This window comes from Moschus berezovskii, chromosome 9, assembly GCF_049115385.1.
Source record: "Moschus berezovskii isolate FMDL1 chromosome 9, NW_MosBer_1.0, whole genome shotgun sequence".
NCBI classification, from domain to species: Eukaryota; Metazoa; Chordata; class Mammalia; order Artiodactyla; family Moschidae; genus Moschus; species Moschus berezovskii.
The window spans coordinates 103,268,999-103,280,271 of NC_142468.1; the positions used below are offsets into that span (position 1 = coordinate 103,268,999).

The window sequence follows — 11,273 nt, forward strand, 5'->3', positions numbered from 1 at the left end:
TTCCGGTATTCTTGTCTGGGAAATCCCATGGACAGAGGAGCCTGGTGGGCTACAGTCCATGAGGTAGCAAAAAAGTCAGACATGACTACATGATTAAACAACATCATCAAATGAAATCATACTCTTGGGCAATAGGTTATGATGATCACCATTTGGGTGCTTTAAAATAAAACTCATTGTTTATTACTTAATCTACCCAAACTGGTAACGAAACTAGGATTTTTCAGGAAGAATCAGTATACTGTGTTAAAGTTAAGTAACTTCTGTCATCCCATGTCTTCCAGACCAATGAATATGTCCAGCAGAGAAACCACCCACTTTGTTATCCACTTAATCCTCCTGGGCTGGGCTTTCCCTCAAGCCCAGAAATGCAGCTCCTCTACTTTGGGCTCTTTTCAGTAGCCTATATCCCGACCCTGATGTGGAACACAGATGTGCGGTGGGATCAGCACCTTCACACGCCCATGTACATCTTATTGGGGAATTTCTCTTTCCTGGAAATATGTTATGTCACCACAACCGTCCCTAATATGTTGGCCAACTTTCTATCCTCAAGCAAGTCCATCTCCTTCGTGAGCTGTTTTGCACAGTCCTACTTGTTCTCTTTTGGGTGTGACGAGGGCTTCTACCTTTGCATCATGGCCTTTGACAGGTATCTTGCCATCTGCCATCCTCTGCATTACCCACGCATCATGACTAAAGAGCTCTACACTGCCATCATCATCTTTGGGTGATCCTGTGGGTTCATTCTCTTCCTAACCCCTGTTGTTCTCATTTCACAGTTGCCCTTTTGCAACCCAAATATCATCGACCACTTTATGTGTGATCCTGTCCCATTGATGATGCTGTCCTGTTCTGAAGACAGCACCACACAACTCATTTACTCTACTTTCAATGCTGTTTTCATGACTCGCACCTTTCTCTTCCTCCTTTGCTTCTATGTGCTGGTGATTCTGGCTGTGGTAAGGATGCCCTCAGAAGCCAGCAAACGCAAGGCTTTCTCCACTGGTGCTTCTCATCTGGCTGTGGTAATTCTGTTTTTTTGCTCTGTTATGGTGATATATGTTAGTCCTGGATCAGGACACCCAGTGAAAGTGCAAAAAATTGTGACCTTATTTTATTCTGTAATAACACCCCTCTGCAATCCTCTAATTTATAGCCTTAGGAACAGTGAGATGAAGGCTGCTCTAAGGAAAGTCTTTTGGGCTGAAATATCTGTTCTTAAAACATAAATCAGAAGTCATGGTGAACTAAGTTGCAACACAAGCTATCTGAATAAGACACGAACAGGATGGTTTTCTAGAAAATTTAATAATAATTTTGGTTAAGGAACTATTACAATAAAGCCTACTATTATCATAAAAGTCACCCACTACATGATGGATTAGTCTTTTTTTTTTTTTTTTGCTGATTATCAGTGATCTTTATTATCAGTGAATATGTTCAAAATCAGGAGTTTGAGGTTGTTCAAAAAAAAAAAAAAAGAACTATTACAAATTTAGGAGAACCAGGTAATGACAAACTCAAAAACAAACAAATAAAACCTAGTTGCTCATAAGGAACCCTGTTTTATAATCTTAAAAATTATCTCACTAGAGCCACTCCAGTACTCTTGCCTAGAAAATCCCATGGATAGAGGAGCCTGGTAGGCTGCAGTCCATGGGGTCGCTAAGGGTCGGACACGACTGAGCGACTTCACTTTCACTTTCACACACTGGAGAAGGAAATGGCAACCCACTCCAGTGTTCTTGCCTGGAGAATCCCAGGGCCGGGTGGGCTTCCGTCTATGGGGTCACACAGAGTCGGATACGACTGAAGTGATTCAGCAGCAGCAGCAGAGACATACAGATAGAATACTATAGGATGTTATTACACGTGGATGGCCATAACATTATAAACTGTCATTTTTAACCCTTGGTTATTTTTTTATCTGTTGACAAACTTAACTACAAAACATCTTTAAAAATATGGTTCTTGAATGATGGTATATACAGCAGGTTAGTAACAACCAACATTCTAAAAAATGTCAAAGAGCTTTCAAATGAACACAATTTCAGTATCACTTTTCATATATTTAAGTTACAGCCACTCTAGGACTAGAAACAGCATTCTTTGATGGTGGCTCACTATAAGATATTGTATTGGAAATATGTAGATTAAGCAACTGCTTCTTATGATATGCATCATTTTCCTGGTTGGCGTGTTCATCCAGAGATTTCCTTACACAGTTCTTTAGTTCATCGATTCCTTCTCCAGTAACTGCAGAGATGGGGATGATGTGTTGGAATTCCACAGTCCTCTCTGGAATCATGTGTTTTTCAAATAAATGCAAAAATTCTTTAGGATTCTGGAGTTGGTTCATCAGTACACGGAACTTATCCTGTGCATCTGGCAAGTCCATTTTATTTACTGCTAAGAGTGCAGATTTTGTCTGAAGTTCCTCTTTGTACAACTCTAACTCTTTTGAAAGCAGTATTATGGTTTCAAAAGCAGTTCTGTAATGAGTTTGGGAAGAAAGCTGAAATCCAGAAATATCAACAACAAAAAGCAGTTGTTTAGTTCTTTCTATATGCTTGAGGAATTTGTGGCCCATTCCTTTGTTCATATGTGCTCCTTCTATTAAACCAGGAAGATCAGCTACTGATATCTGTTTGAGATCACTATATATAATTTTTCCAAGTTCAGGCTTTATTGTTGTAAATGCATAATCTGCAATTGTAGGTTTTGCATAAGAAATCTTACTTAGCAAAGAGGATTTTCCAGCATTTGGGAATCTATAACGTTACCACTGTCATCAGTTACTGAAACACCCACAGGGACAGGAATTTCACAGTCTTTCCCTTTGGAGCCTTTCAGTGCACTAACTCGACTGTTTGCTCCTTCTCCAGCCACAAACCGTTTCTGAGGATATTTATCCTTAAGTTGTTTTAAAGTCATTTTGTTATGGGCTACAATCCAGACGTCACCACCTTTTCCACCTTCTCCACCTAAACGAGGGTAGCCCATTCCACCACTTCCTCCCTTGGTGAAGAGTCTCAGGTTATCAATGAAGTTTCCATACTTTCTGAACAGCATGCAACTGCAGCGCACCATGCCTGCAAAGCGGATTAGTCATTTTTAAGAAATAAAATTGTCTTAAGAAAATTGAACTTGTCATCATAACCACGCTTCTAAAAGGAAGTATAAATCTGCTTTGTGTTTCAGAATTGAAGCAACATATAAGGATTCAAGAGGATTCATAAACTTGTTTTGGTATTTACACTGCAACATCTTCTCCACTGGTAGTCACAGAATGTAAGGATTACCGTATGAAAAAAGTACAGCCGTACAGGTGTGATCTTTTTACTCTCTTCCAAAGAATAATTCCTGTTTCTACTCTAAGGATCGTAAAGAAACAAACAGCCTTAGATGCATATTAAGTAGTAAGTCAGAAAGTACTCAAAATAAGAATTAGGAACTTAGTGGCTCGTGTTTATTCAATAAAGTTAAGATATATGCTAAATGTAAAGGGCATTAGTCAGGACTTCTCTCTTTGCTGCAAATCCAGTGTCAATTGACATGCTGTAGGACCATATTTCGGTATTTTTGCCATGTGACATATTAAGTATTATCTAAAATGTGTCTAAAGATCTTTTTAAAATATATAGTTACAAATGTTGGTTTGTTTATGCATTTTATTTTCACCACTAGCACGTATTTTTTAAAGATGATTCTAAGAATATAACAGAGAAATAAAGTGTAATTTAGGGAGCCACATTTATAGCCTTCAGAAAATCATCTATTCCACAAAGTGAAGTACAACTGTAATTGGACTTCCTTTAAGAAAGAACCAAGAATCTGAGGTTGTCTGGACAAGGACGGTCAGAATTTCTGGGGGTTCTATAGCAAGTTTTTTCTGTCCTATTTCACAAAGTGGACTGAATGGGTGAACAATTGCCTGGACAAATTATCTACCTAAGTAAAAATGCTTAATTAAGAACATCATCCAAAATATCTTTAACATAAGATGCTGTTTCCCTGATTATTTTAACTATTATTTCCTTCTGGGTGCTTATGGTTTGCTCACCCTACAGTCATCTAGCTTTCTTAAAGCAGATAGGGAAAAGAGATGAGAATGTGTAGTGAATAAAATGTACTGTTGCTTCCAAAGGTGTGTGGTTTCTGCATTTGTAACCGATTTTGCGATAATAATTAACTAGGCTTTTTGCATCTCACACTTTACGTATCAGAAACACCTCGTAATTCAGGCTGCTGACACTTAAAATGGAATGAAATTAATTAATTAATTAAAACGAAATAAAATTCAAGTTTTTTAGTAACTTTTGCTTAATTCAGGACTTTATGAATTAAGGATATAGTGAAATCTAAACTTCAAATTTGTCTAGTTTATTTTAGGAGATTATTTACAAGGATACAAGCAAAGTCTATCTACTCAATAAACAATCTCTTGTTTTACCACTTCCCTCAGATACTTCCCTCAATCTCACCATCTGGACCAGTCTCACCATTTGGACATTCATTCCAAATCATAAAATAAATTCTTACCTCCTCTCATACAGAGGTCAGCCTTGCAGGCTACTTCCTTTATTTCAATTACATGTCCTACTATTTCTAAGAATTTATCAGTGCTGATCCTGAGCTAAACCACTTATGTAAACTATCTCCAAATTTACCAACATGCTTTTCTAGGAATAATCCATGTGAAGTTAATAGGAAAGGAGAAAAACTGTCTGCTCAGCTTTTTTAAGTGCCATTCTTAAATAAAGCAAGTAAAGGGTTACACCAAAGTAAGCAAATTCATGAAGTCTTCAAAACATTGTAAGTATTATAAATCTCCAAAAATCATGTACTGAAATGGAATTTTATCCAATTTTGACAAAATAACTTTATTTTCTCCCAAATCACCTGATGGAACTGTTATCACACTGAGTAATTTGAGAACAGTCACTTCATTTATTATATACATATAATATGCATTTATTTTATACATATAACAACCTTCTGGAGCAAGTTATTACCAACACTATGTTAAAAAATTAGAAAATTAACAGTTTTAGTGAGGTTCAGGAATTTCCCAAATATCACACTAGTAAATGGTAATGGAGCCAGATGTTTATTGTAGCAGATACTTTTGGTAAGCTTCTTTTTCAGCTACAGTTGTACTGAATAGTTCTACATGAATTTTAACTCATACTGGGAGAAATATCAATAACCTCAGATATGCACATGACACTACCCTTATGGCAGAAAGTGAAGAGGAACTCAAAAGCCTCTTGATGAAAGTGAAAGAGGAGAGTGAAAAGGTTGGCTTGAAGCTCAACATTCAGAAAATAAAGATCGTGGCATCTGGTCCCATCACTTCATGGGAAATAGATGGGAAAACGGTGGAAACAGTGTCAGACTTTATTTTTGGGGGCTCCAAAATCACTGTAGATGCTGACTGCAGCCATGAAATTAAAAGACGCTTACTCCTTGGAAGGAAAGTTATGACCAACCTAGATAGCATATTACAAAGCAGAGACATTCCTTTGCCAACAAAGGTCCGTCTAGTCAAGGCTATGGTTTTTCCCATGGTCATGTATGGATGTGAGAATTGGACTGTGAAGAAAGCTGATCGCCGAAGAATTGATGTTTTTGAACTGTGGTGTTGGAGAAGACTCTTGAGAGTCCCTTGGACTGCAAGGAGATCCAACCAGTCCATTCTAAAGGAGATCAATCCTGGGTGTTCATTGGAAGGACTGATGCTAAAGTTGAAACTGCAATACTTTGGCCACCTCATGCGATGAGTTGACTCACCGGAAAAGACCCTGATGCTGGGAAAGGTTGGGGGCGGGAGGAAGGAGAAGGGGACGACAGAGAATGAGATGGCTGGATGGCATCACCGACTCTATGGACATGAGTTTGAGTGAACTCCGGGAGTTGGTGATGGACAGAGAGGCCTGGTGTGCTGTGATTCATGGGGTCGCAAAGAGTCGGACACGACTGAGCGACTGAACTGAACTGAATTGAACTGAACAGTGTCCCACTTCAAAACCACCACATATCTTTCAAATTTCTGCCTCAGAGTGTCTCAGAAGTCACTAGAGCCAGCCACTTGATGGCAAGTTGATTACACTAACCCCTTCCTTTATGGAGAAGGGGTTTATCCTTCTGAAATTTATCCTTTCTGAAATTGCTACAAGTACTGGAGACTGGTTGTGTTTCCCTGTTGATAATTGCACACATTTTCTGTTCACAAAAACAGACATCTTTCAATTCTACATCATATATGTTATCAATATGTAATCTCAAGATGTGAATATATTCCTAAGCATAAAACCAAAGTATAAACCATTAAGAGAAAGAGTGCATATGTGACTACATAAAAAATAGCTTTGGTTCAAAAAATTGCTATGCACATGTATTGAATAGGTAAAACATCAAAAATGGAAAATATAAATATGTTATAAGAAATTATTTTAAATCAAGAAAAATGAACACATGATTAGAAAAATGTTATATATATAAATGAAAAGGAAAAAAAGGCAAAATGATAAAAAACACTTCTTAGACTCAACCAAATTACTAATTAAATAAATACACATTAAAATAATGACACATTACTTTAAAATATTCATAATGGTAATTTTTAGACAGAATTATAATAAGCTGTATGTGTGTGTGTGTTTCAAATGTGAGGAAAATGAGCATTCTCACTATCTGCTGGTTAGACTAAGTTAGGGCAACACTTTTAGAAAGCAATCTAGCAATATGGCAAAGAAAAGTCTTAAAATTATATATACATTTTGATCAGCTAATACACTTATACTAATTCACTGTAAGAGAACATCATCACAGAATAGTTTGTAATAGAAAAAACTTGCAAAGCAATCTAAATGTCCAACAAGAGAGAACTACTTATATTACGCTGTAACCATAAAATGATTATGTTCCTCAGTTCAGTTCAGTCACTCAGTGGTGTCCGACTCTTTGCGATCCCATACATCACAGCACGCCAGGCCTCCCTGTCCATCACCAACTCCCGGAGTTTACCTAAACTCATGTCCATCAACTGATTAAATCAATCAGCATTTGGGAAGAAACCAAGAGGAGAAAAAGAAAATCACAAAACAGTGCTCTAAAGACAATATGAAGTGGGTGGAACAGTGGAGGGAGTGAGGAAAGATATGGGTGTAACGCATTTTTTACATAATTGGAGTCTCTCCGAGCCAGTGCCAGGTGCCTGCTTTCAAGCCTATTAAAATTCTATTTCTGCCCAACTTCTTCTGAGTCAGGGATTCCACCTCTTGTCTGAGATTAGCAGTCATATCAAAGTTGCATGGGAGACTCTCAAAAGACCAGAAAATTCTCAGAATTAGTTAAATTCGCTTTCATTTGAAAATTCATTATTTAATGTACAGGACATGTTTGGCGAGAACAAATGAAGCAGAATGGTGAAATTAAGCACTACCTATATCATCTCCAACAGTTTGGATATCATCGATCTAAAGTCAAGTATAAAGTGACAAGTATATGTATTTGGCCACTTCTCTCTTCTGCCCAAATTCACAAGGAACACAGCAACAGTAAGAGTCCTAATGTATGGCCTGGGGAAGGCTGTGCCAAGAGAGGGACCTGGTATCCTGGGCCATACTGCCCAAAGCTGAACCTGGTTCAACACAGTCCTTGGGGCTTAGCTGCCTACCTTCCACAATATCCTGCCTGGAACAAAAAGAGTGCCTGGGAAGGTCCAATTTGCCCGGAACCAGGATGGCTTTCTTTCTTGAGGCAATTGACGTATCTGAGAGGATTGGTTTCTGAGGTGTTTCTGGAGTTAAAAAGGGAAAGAACTGATTTGGAAGGTTACATGCTAATGAAATACTGACAATATACATTATCAGTAACAAAATGTTTGAAAAGGTTAGACAGTCATCATCAAAGCAACAAAGAATGAAAAGAAGTTTTTATAAGCAAGTCACTGAGGGAGGAGTTTAAAGATGAGTCTCCAAACACAATGTGAGAGTATAAGTGATTCTATGACTTGCAGATACGTCACTGGTGCTTCCAATGGAAAATCCTTCTAAGTCATTACTAGAAGAAGCAACAGGAAGCAGGGCTACAGTAAAAGGACCTGGTCACTATTAACTCAGAATTATCTTTCCCCCAGGTTGCTTTCTGCTGGAACTAGTGAACATCAAACAGAGTGAGTGGGCTACTTCCAATATTGCTGCCTTTGTCAGCTTGGATTAGAGACTTTCTGCCTGGTTTTGGACACCTGGTATCTCTGTGCTAAAATAACTAAAGCTTGGAGAAGAAAGATGGAGTCTAGCACAAGAAATAGAGAGTCGAACAGAAGTAACATCTGAATCTGGTCTGACCCCTACCTTGCTGGGAGGCACTGCAAGCTCATACTCAGTTGTGTTCAACTCTTTGCGACCCTATGGATTATAGCCTGCTAGGCTCCTCTGTCCATGGGAGTTTTCAGGCAGGAACAGTATTACCGAGAATTCAAATGCACCTCATTGTCAAGACTACTCTGTGTCTGCTTACACAGCAAAGAATAAAAAAGAATTAAAGTTCTGTCCTTGAATGGGATTTTTGCTGGAACTTTTGCCAAAGTAGCTCATTACCTTGAAAGCTGCTTATGGGCAATAACTATTTTAAACAAATCTTTGTTCACAATAGCAATCATTTTTCAGACAAATTTGTTGTATCAAGATAAAATAAGATGTTAAGCCATAAACCAGATTCTGAACAGCCTTCTCAAATATAGTGTTTGAAGTAAAACTACTTAAGGAAGCCAAGAAGCCAAAATAACAAGATTAATAGAATTTTCCCAGAGGGATAGAAAGACATAACAATGACCAGGAAAGAATAACAGGTAGAAGCCATGGGAAGATTAGATATAACTTTTCACTCCAGTCACCCTATATGTAGAAAAGATAAACCAAGTTGAGTTAGAGCCAAATTTAAACTCTTACCCTCTGTGGGCTTCTGTTCAATCATTTTAAAAGGATAAGACAGTATTCAAAAGAGTTTAATGAGATTTACAAGTATTTGATAGGACTTCCCACATGGCTCAGTGGTAAAGAATCTGCCTGCAATGCAGGAGACCCAGGTTCAATCCCTGGGTTGGGAAGATAACCTGGAGGAGGAAAGGACAACCCACTCCAGTATTCTTGCCTGGGGAATTCCATGGATAGAGGAACCCAGCCAGGTACAGTCCATGGGGTCACAAAGAGTCGGACATGACTTATAACTGAGCATGCACACATATATAATAGATAACACATATGAAATCTGCTGGCATAGTAATCAGCAAATAGCAGGTACTATCACCTAAACACAATAAAAACCGGGTAGAGTGTTTATATCCATTGAGACAGGAGAAGATAATTGGAAAACATAAGAAGACATAAAATCCTTGTGGTTGAGGGTATGATAGGAGGCTCTGAACAAGTGAGACCCTAGGTTTTCTTATTCTCATGAGGATTGAAAGCCACTGTACAATTTCACTGGGAATCAGTTCCTGCCACCAAAAGTCTACTCAGGGAATGCAGACCAACTTTTAACACTGCTGTACAGACTGATAAAGATAGGCAGGGAGGTTACCTTTTTAGTGGGTCATAGGGAAGAGACTTGGGCTTCCTCAGTGGCTCAGTGGTAAAGAATCTGCCTGCCAATGCAGGAGATGCAAGATACAAGTTCGATCCCTGGGTCAGAAAGATTCCCTGGAAGAGGATATAGCAACCCACTCCAGTATTCTTGCTGGGAAAATACCACAGACAGAGGAGACTGGTGGGATATAGTGCACAGGATCATAAAGAGTCAGACAACTGGGCAACCGAGCATGCTCCCACAGGAAGATACTCAGGATCTGGGAATTTGTTAAAGTGAACTTTCAATGTCATTTGAAGAAACACATATGCTAACAGGGGAGCTCTGGGAGCCTTAAAGCAACTGGTGATATCCAATATGGAGCTGGTTTTAAATCCAGAGCCTGTCTGTGGGTGTCAGGTGAGCAGCAAATTAGACGGGCCATTACTAGGTGACAGTCTCACCGATGGATTCAGGAAGGCCTTTTCAGCTTTGAGCACGACACTGAAAGTAAAACACACTTGGGGATTGAATGATGCCCTCTGATTGTCCCTGCTGCTCCTGAGGGATGGCCTCTAGGGACAGTATGTGGCCAGAAAGGTATACATAGTAAAACGGAGAGTTTCTTGGCATTTTATTCTTTTTTTGCAGTTAAAGAGAATCCTTTGTGAGGCTCAAAGTGTGGCAGAGTGTCACCAGGACCCCCAAATTCTTCATCTAGGATCTTTAAGAGGGCACAGTGGTAGCCCCTCAACTGCCTGCTGCAATGTCCACTGTGTGTATTATTGCTACAGAAAGAGGGCTGTGAACGGTCCTTTGGATTTTTATTTATAAATATATTTCATATGATAAACAAGGTAATATATCAACTGATATATAACTTTTTACAAAATCTTTATTATTCCTGGTAGAATCACATCTGTCCAGCATACAACTGTTCAAAAATCCCATCAGGAAATTTTGAGCTGACACTTCTCTGTTTGGCATTATTTTTCAGGTAAAGAAATGATAGAAGCTAATGAGCTTCATATCACTTCAAAGGAGATAAAACTTTTGTAAGGAATCGATATTTATTTTCATTAAGTGTAATTAAGACTGAAGAATTCCTGTATTTGCAGTGAAAGGAAAAATCAACATATAGTCTCAGGTAGAGTCCACAGTGACCCAAGGCAGGGAGAGAAGGGCCCTGGGTGAATTGAACTTAGAACAGTGAGGCAGGAACAGAGGAGTTTTTAATCAGGAAAGGAAGGAAGACATTCATGAGAGTACCAAGTTGTATTACAGATAAAAATCTGAAAGAAAATTTGTTGTTTCTTTCTCTTTCTTTCTGATGACATTTTCCTTTTTCTTACTTTGAATTCTGATTAACGTCTGCTCATTCAAGAGCCTATGTTAAAACATCAAAGACTCCTCCTCAAATACTCTTATCCTTACCTTAATTTTGAGGTGGGTTTACACTGATTCTGACCGTGAGTGAAGGGGGATTTCCCATTAAAATATAACACCCCTGCAACGCACCTTCATTCCACTATTTTTCTTTCTTTATCAAGTTTCTTTGCCCTGTTTACACACAATCTTACCCACCACAGTCAGTTCAACTCTATATTTACCCACCATAGCCAGTTCAACTGTATAAGTAAAATTATGGTCACAGTAAAAAGTGTGATGGCTCTTACTACACATATTTTAGCTAAATA

At 38.5% G+C, this 11,273-nt stretch overlaps 2 pseudogenes across 1 annotated transcript in view; one reads left to right on the forward strand and one right to left on the reverse strand.

The window, feature by feature from the left end:
- The first annotated feature begins 273 nt into the window (after positions 1-273).
- LOC148776804 (olfactory receptor 11G2-like) lies at positions 274-1,232 on the forward strand (annotated as a pseudogene).
- A 496-nt stretch (positions 1,233-1,728) lies between these two features.
- Positions 1,729-11,273, reverse strand: part of LOC148776805 (GTP-binding protein 10 pseudogene) — a 67,840-nt pseudogene continuing 58,295 nt past the window's right edge. Inside the window, exon 2 of the transcript XR_016038331.1 lies at positions 1,729-3,095. The product of XR_016038331.1 is annotated as a GTP-binding protein 10 pseudogene (transcript). The remainder of the gene's footprint in view (positions 3,096-11,273) is intronic.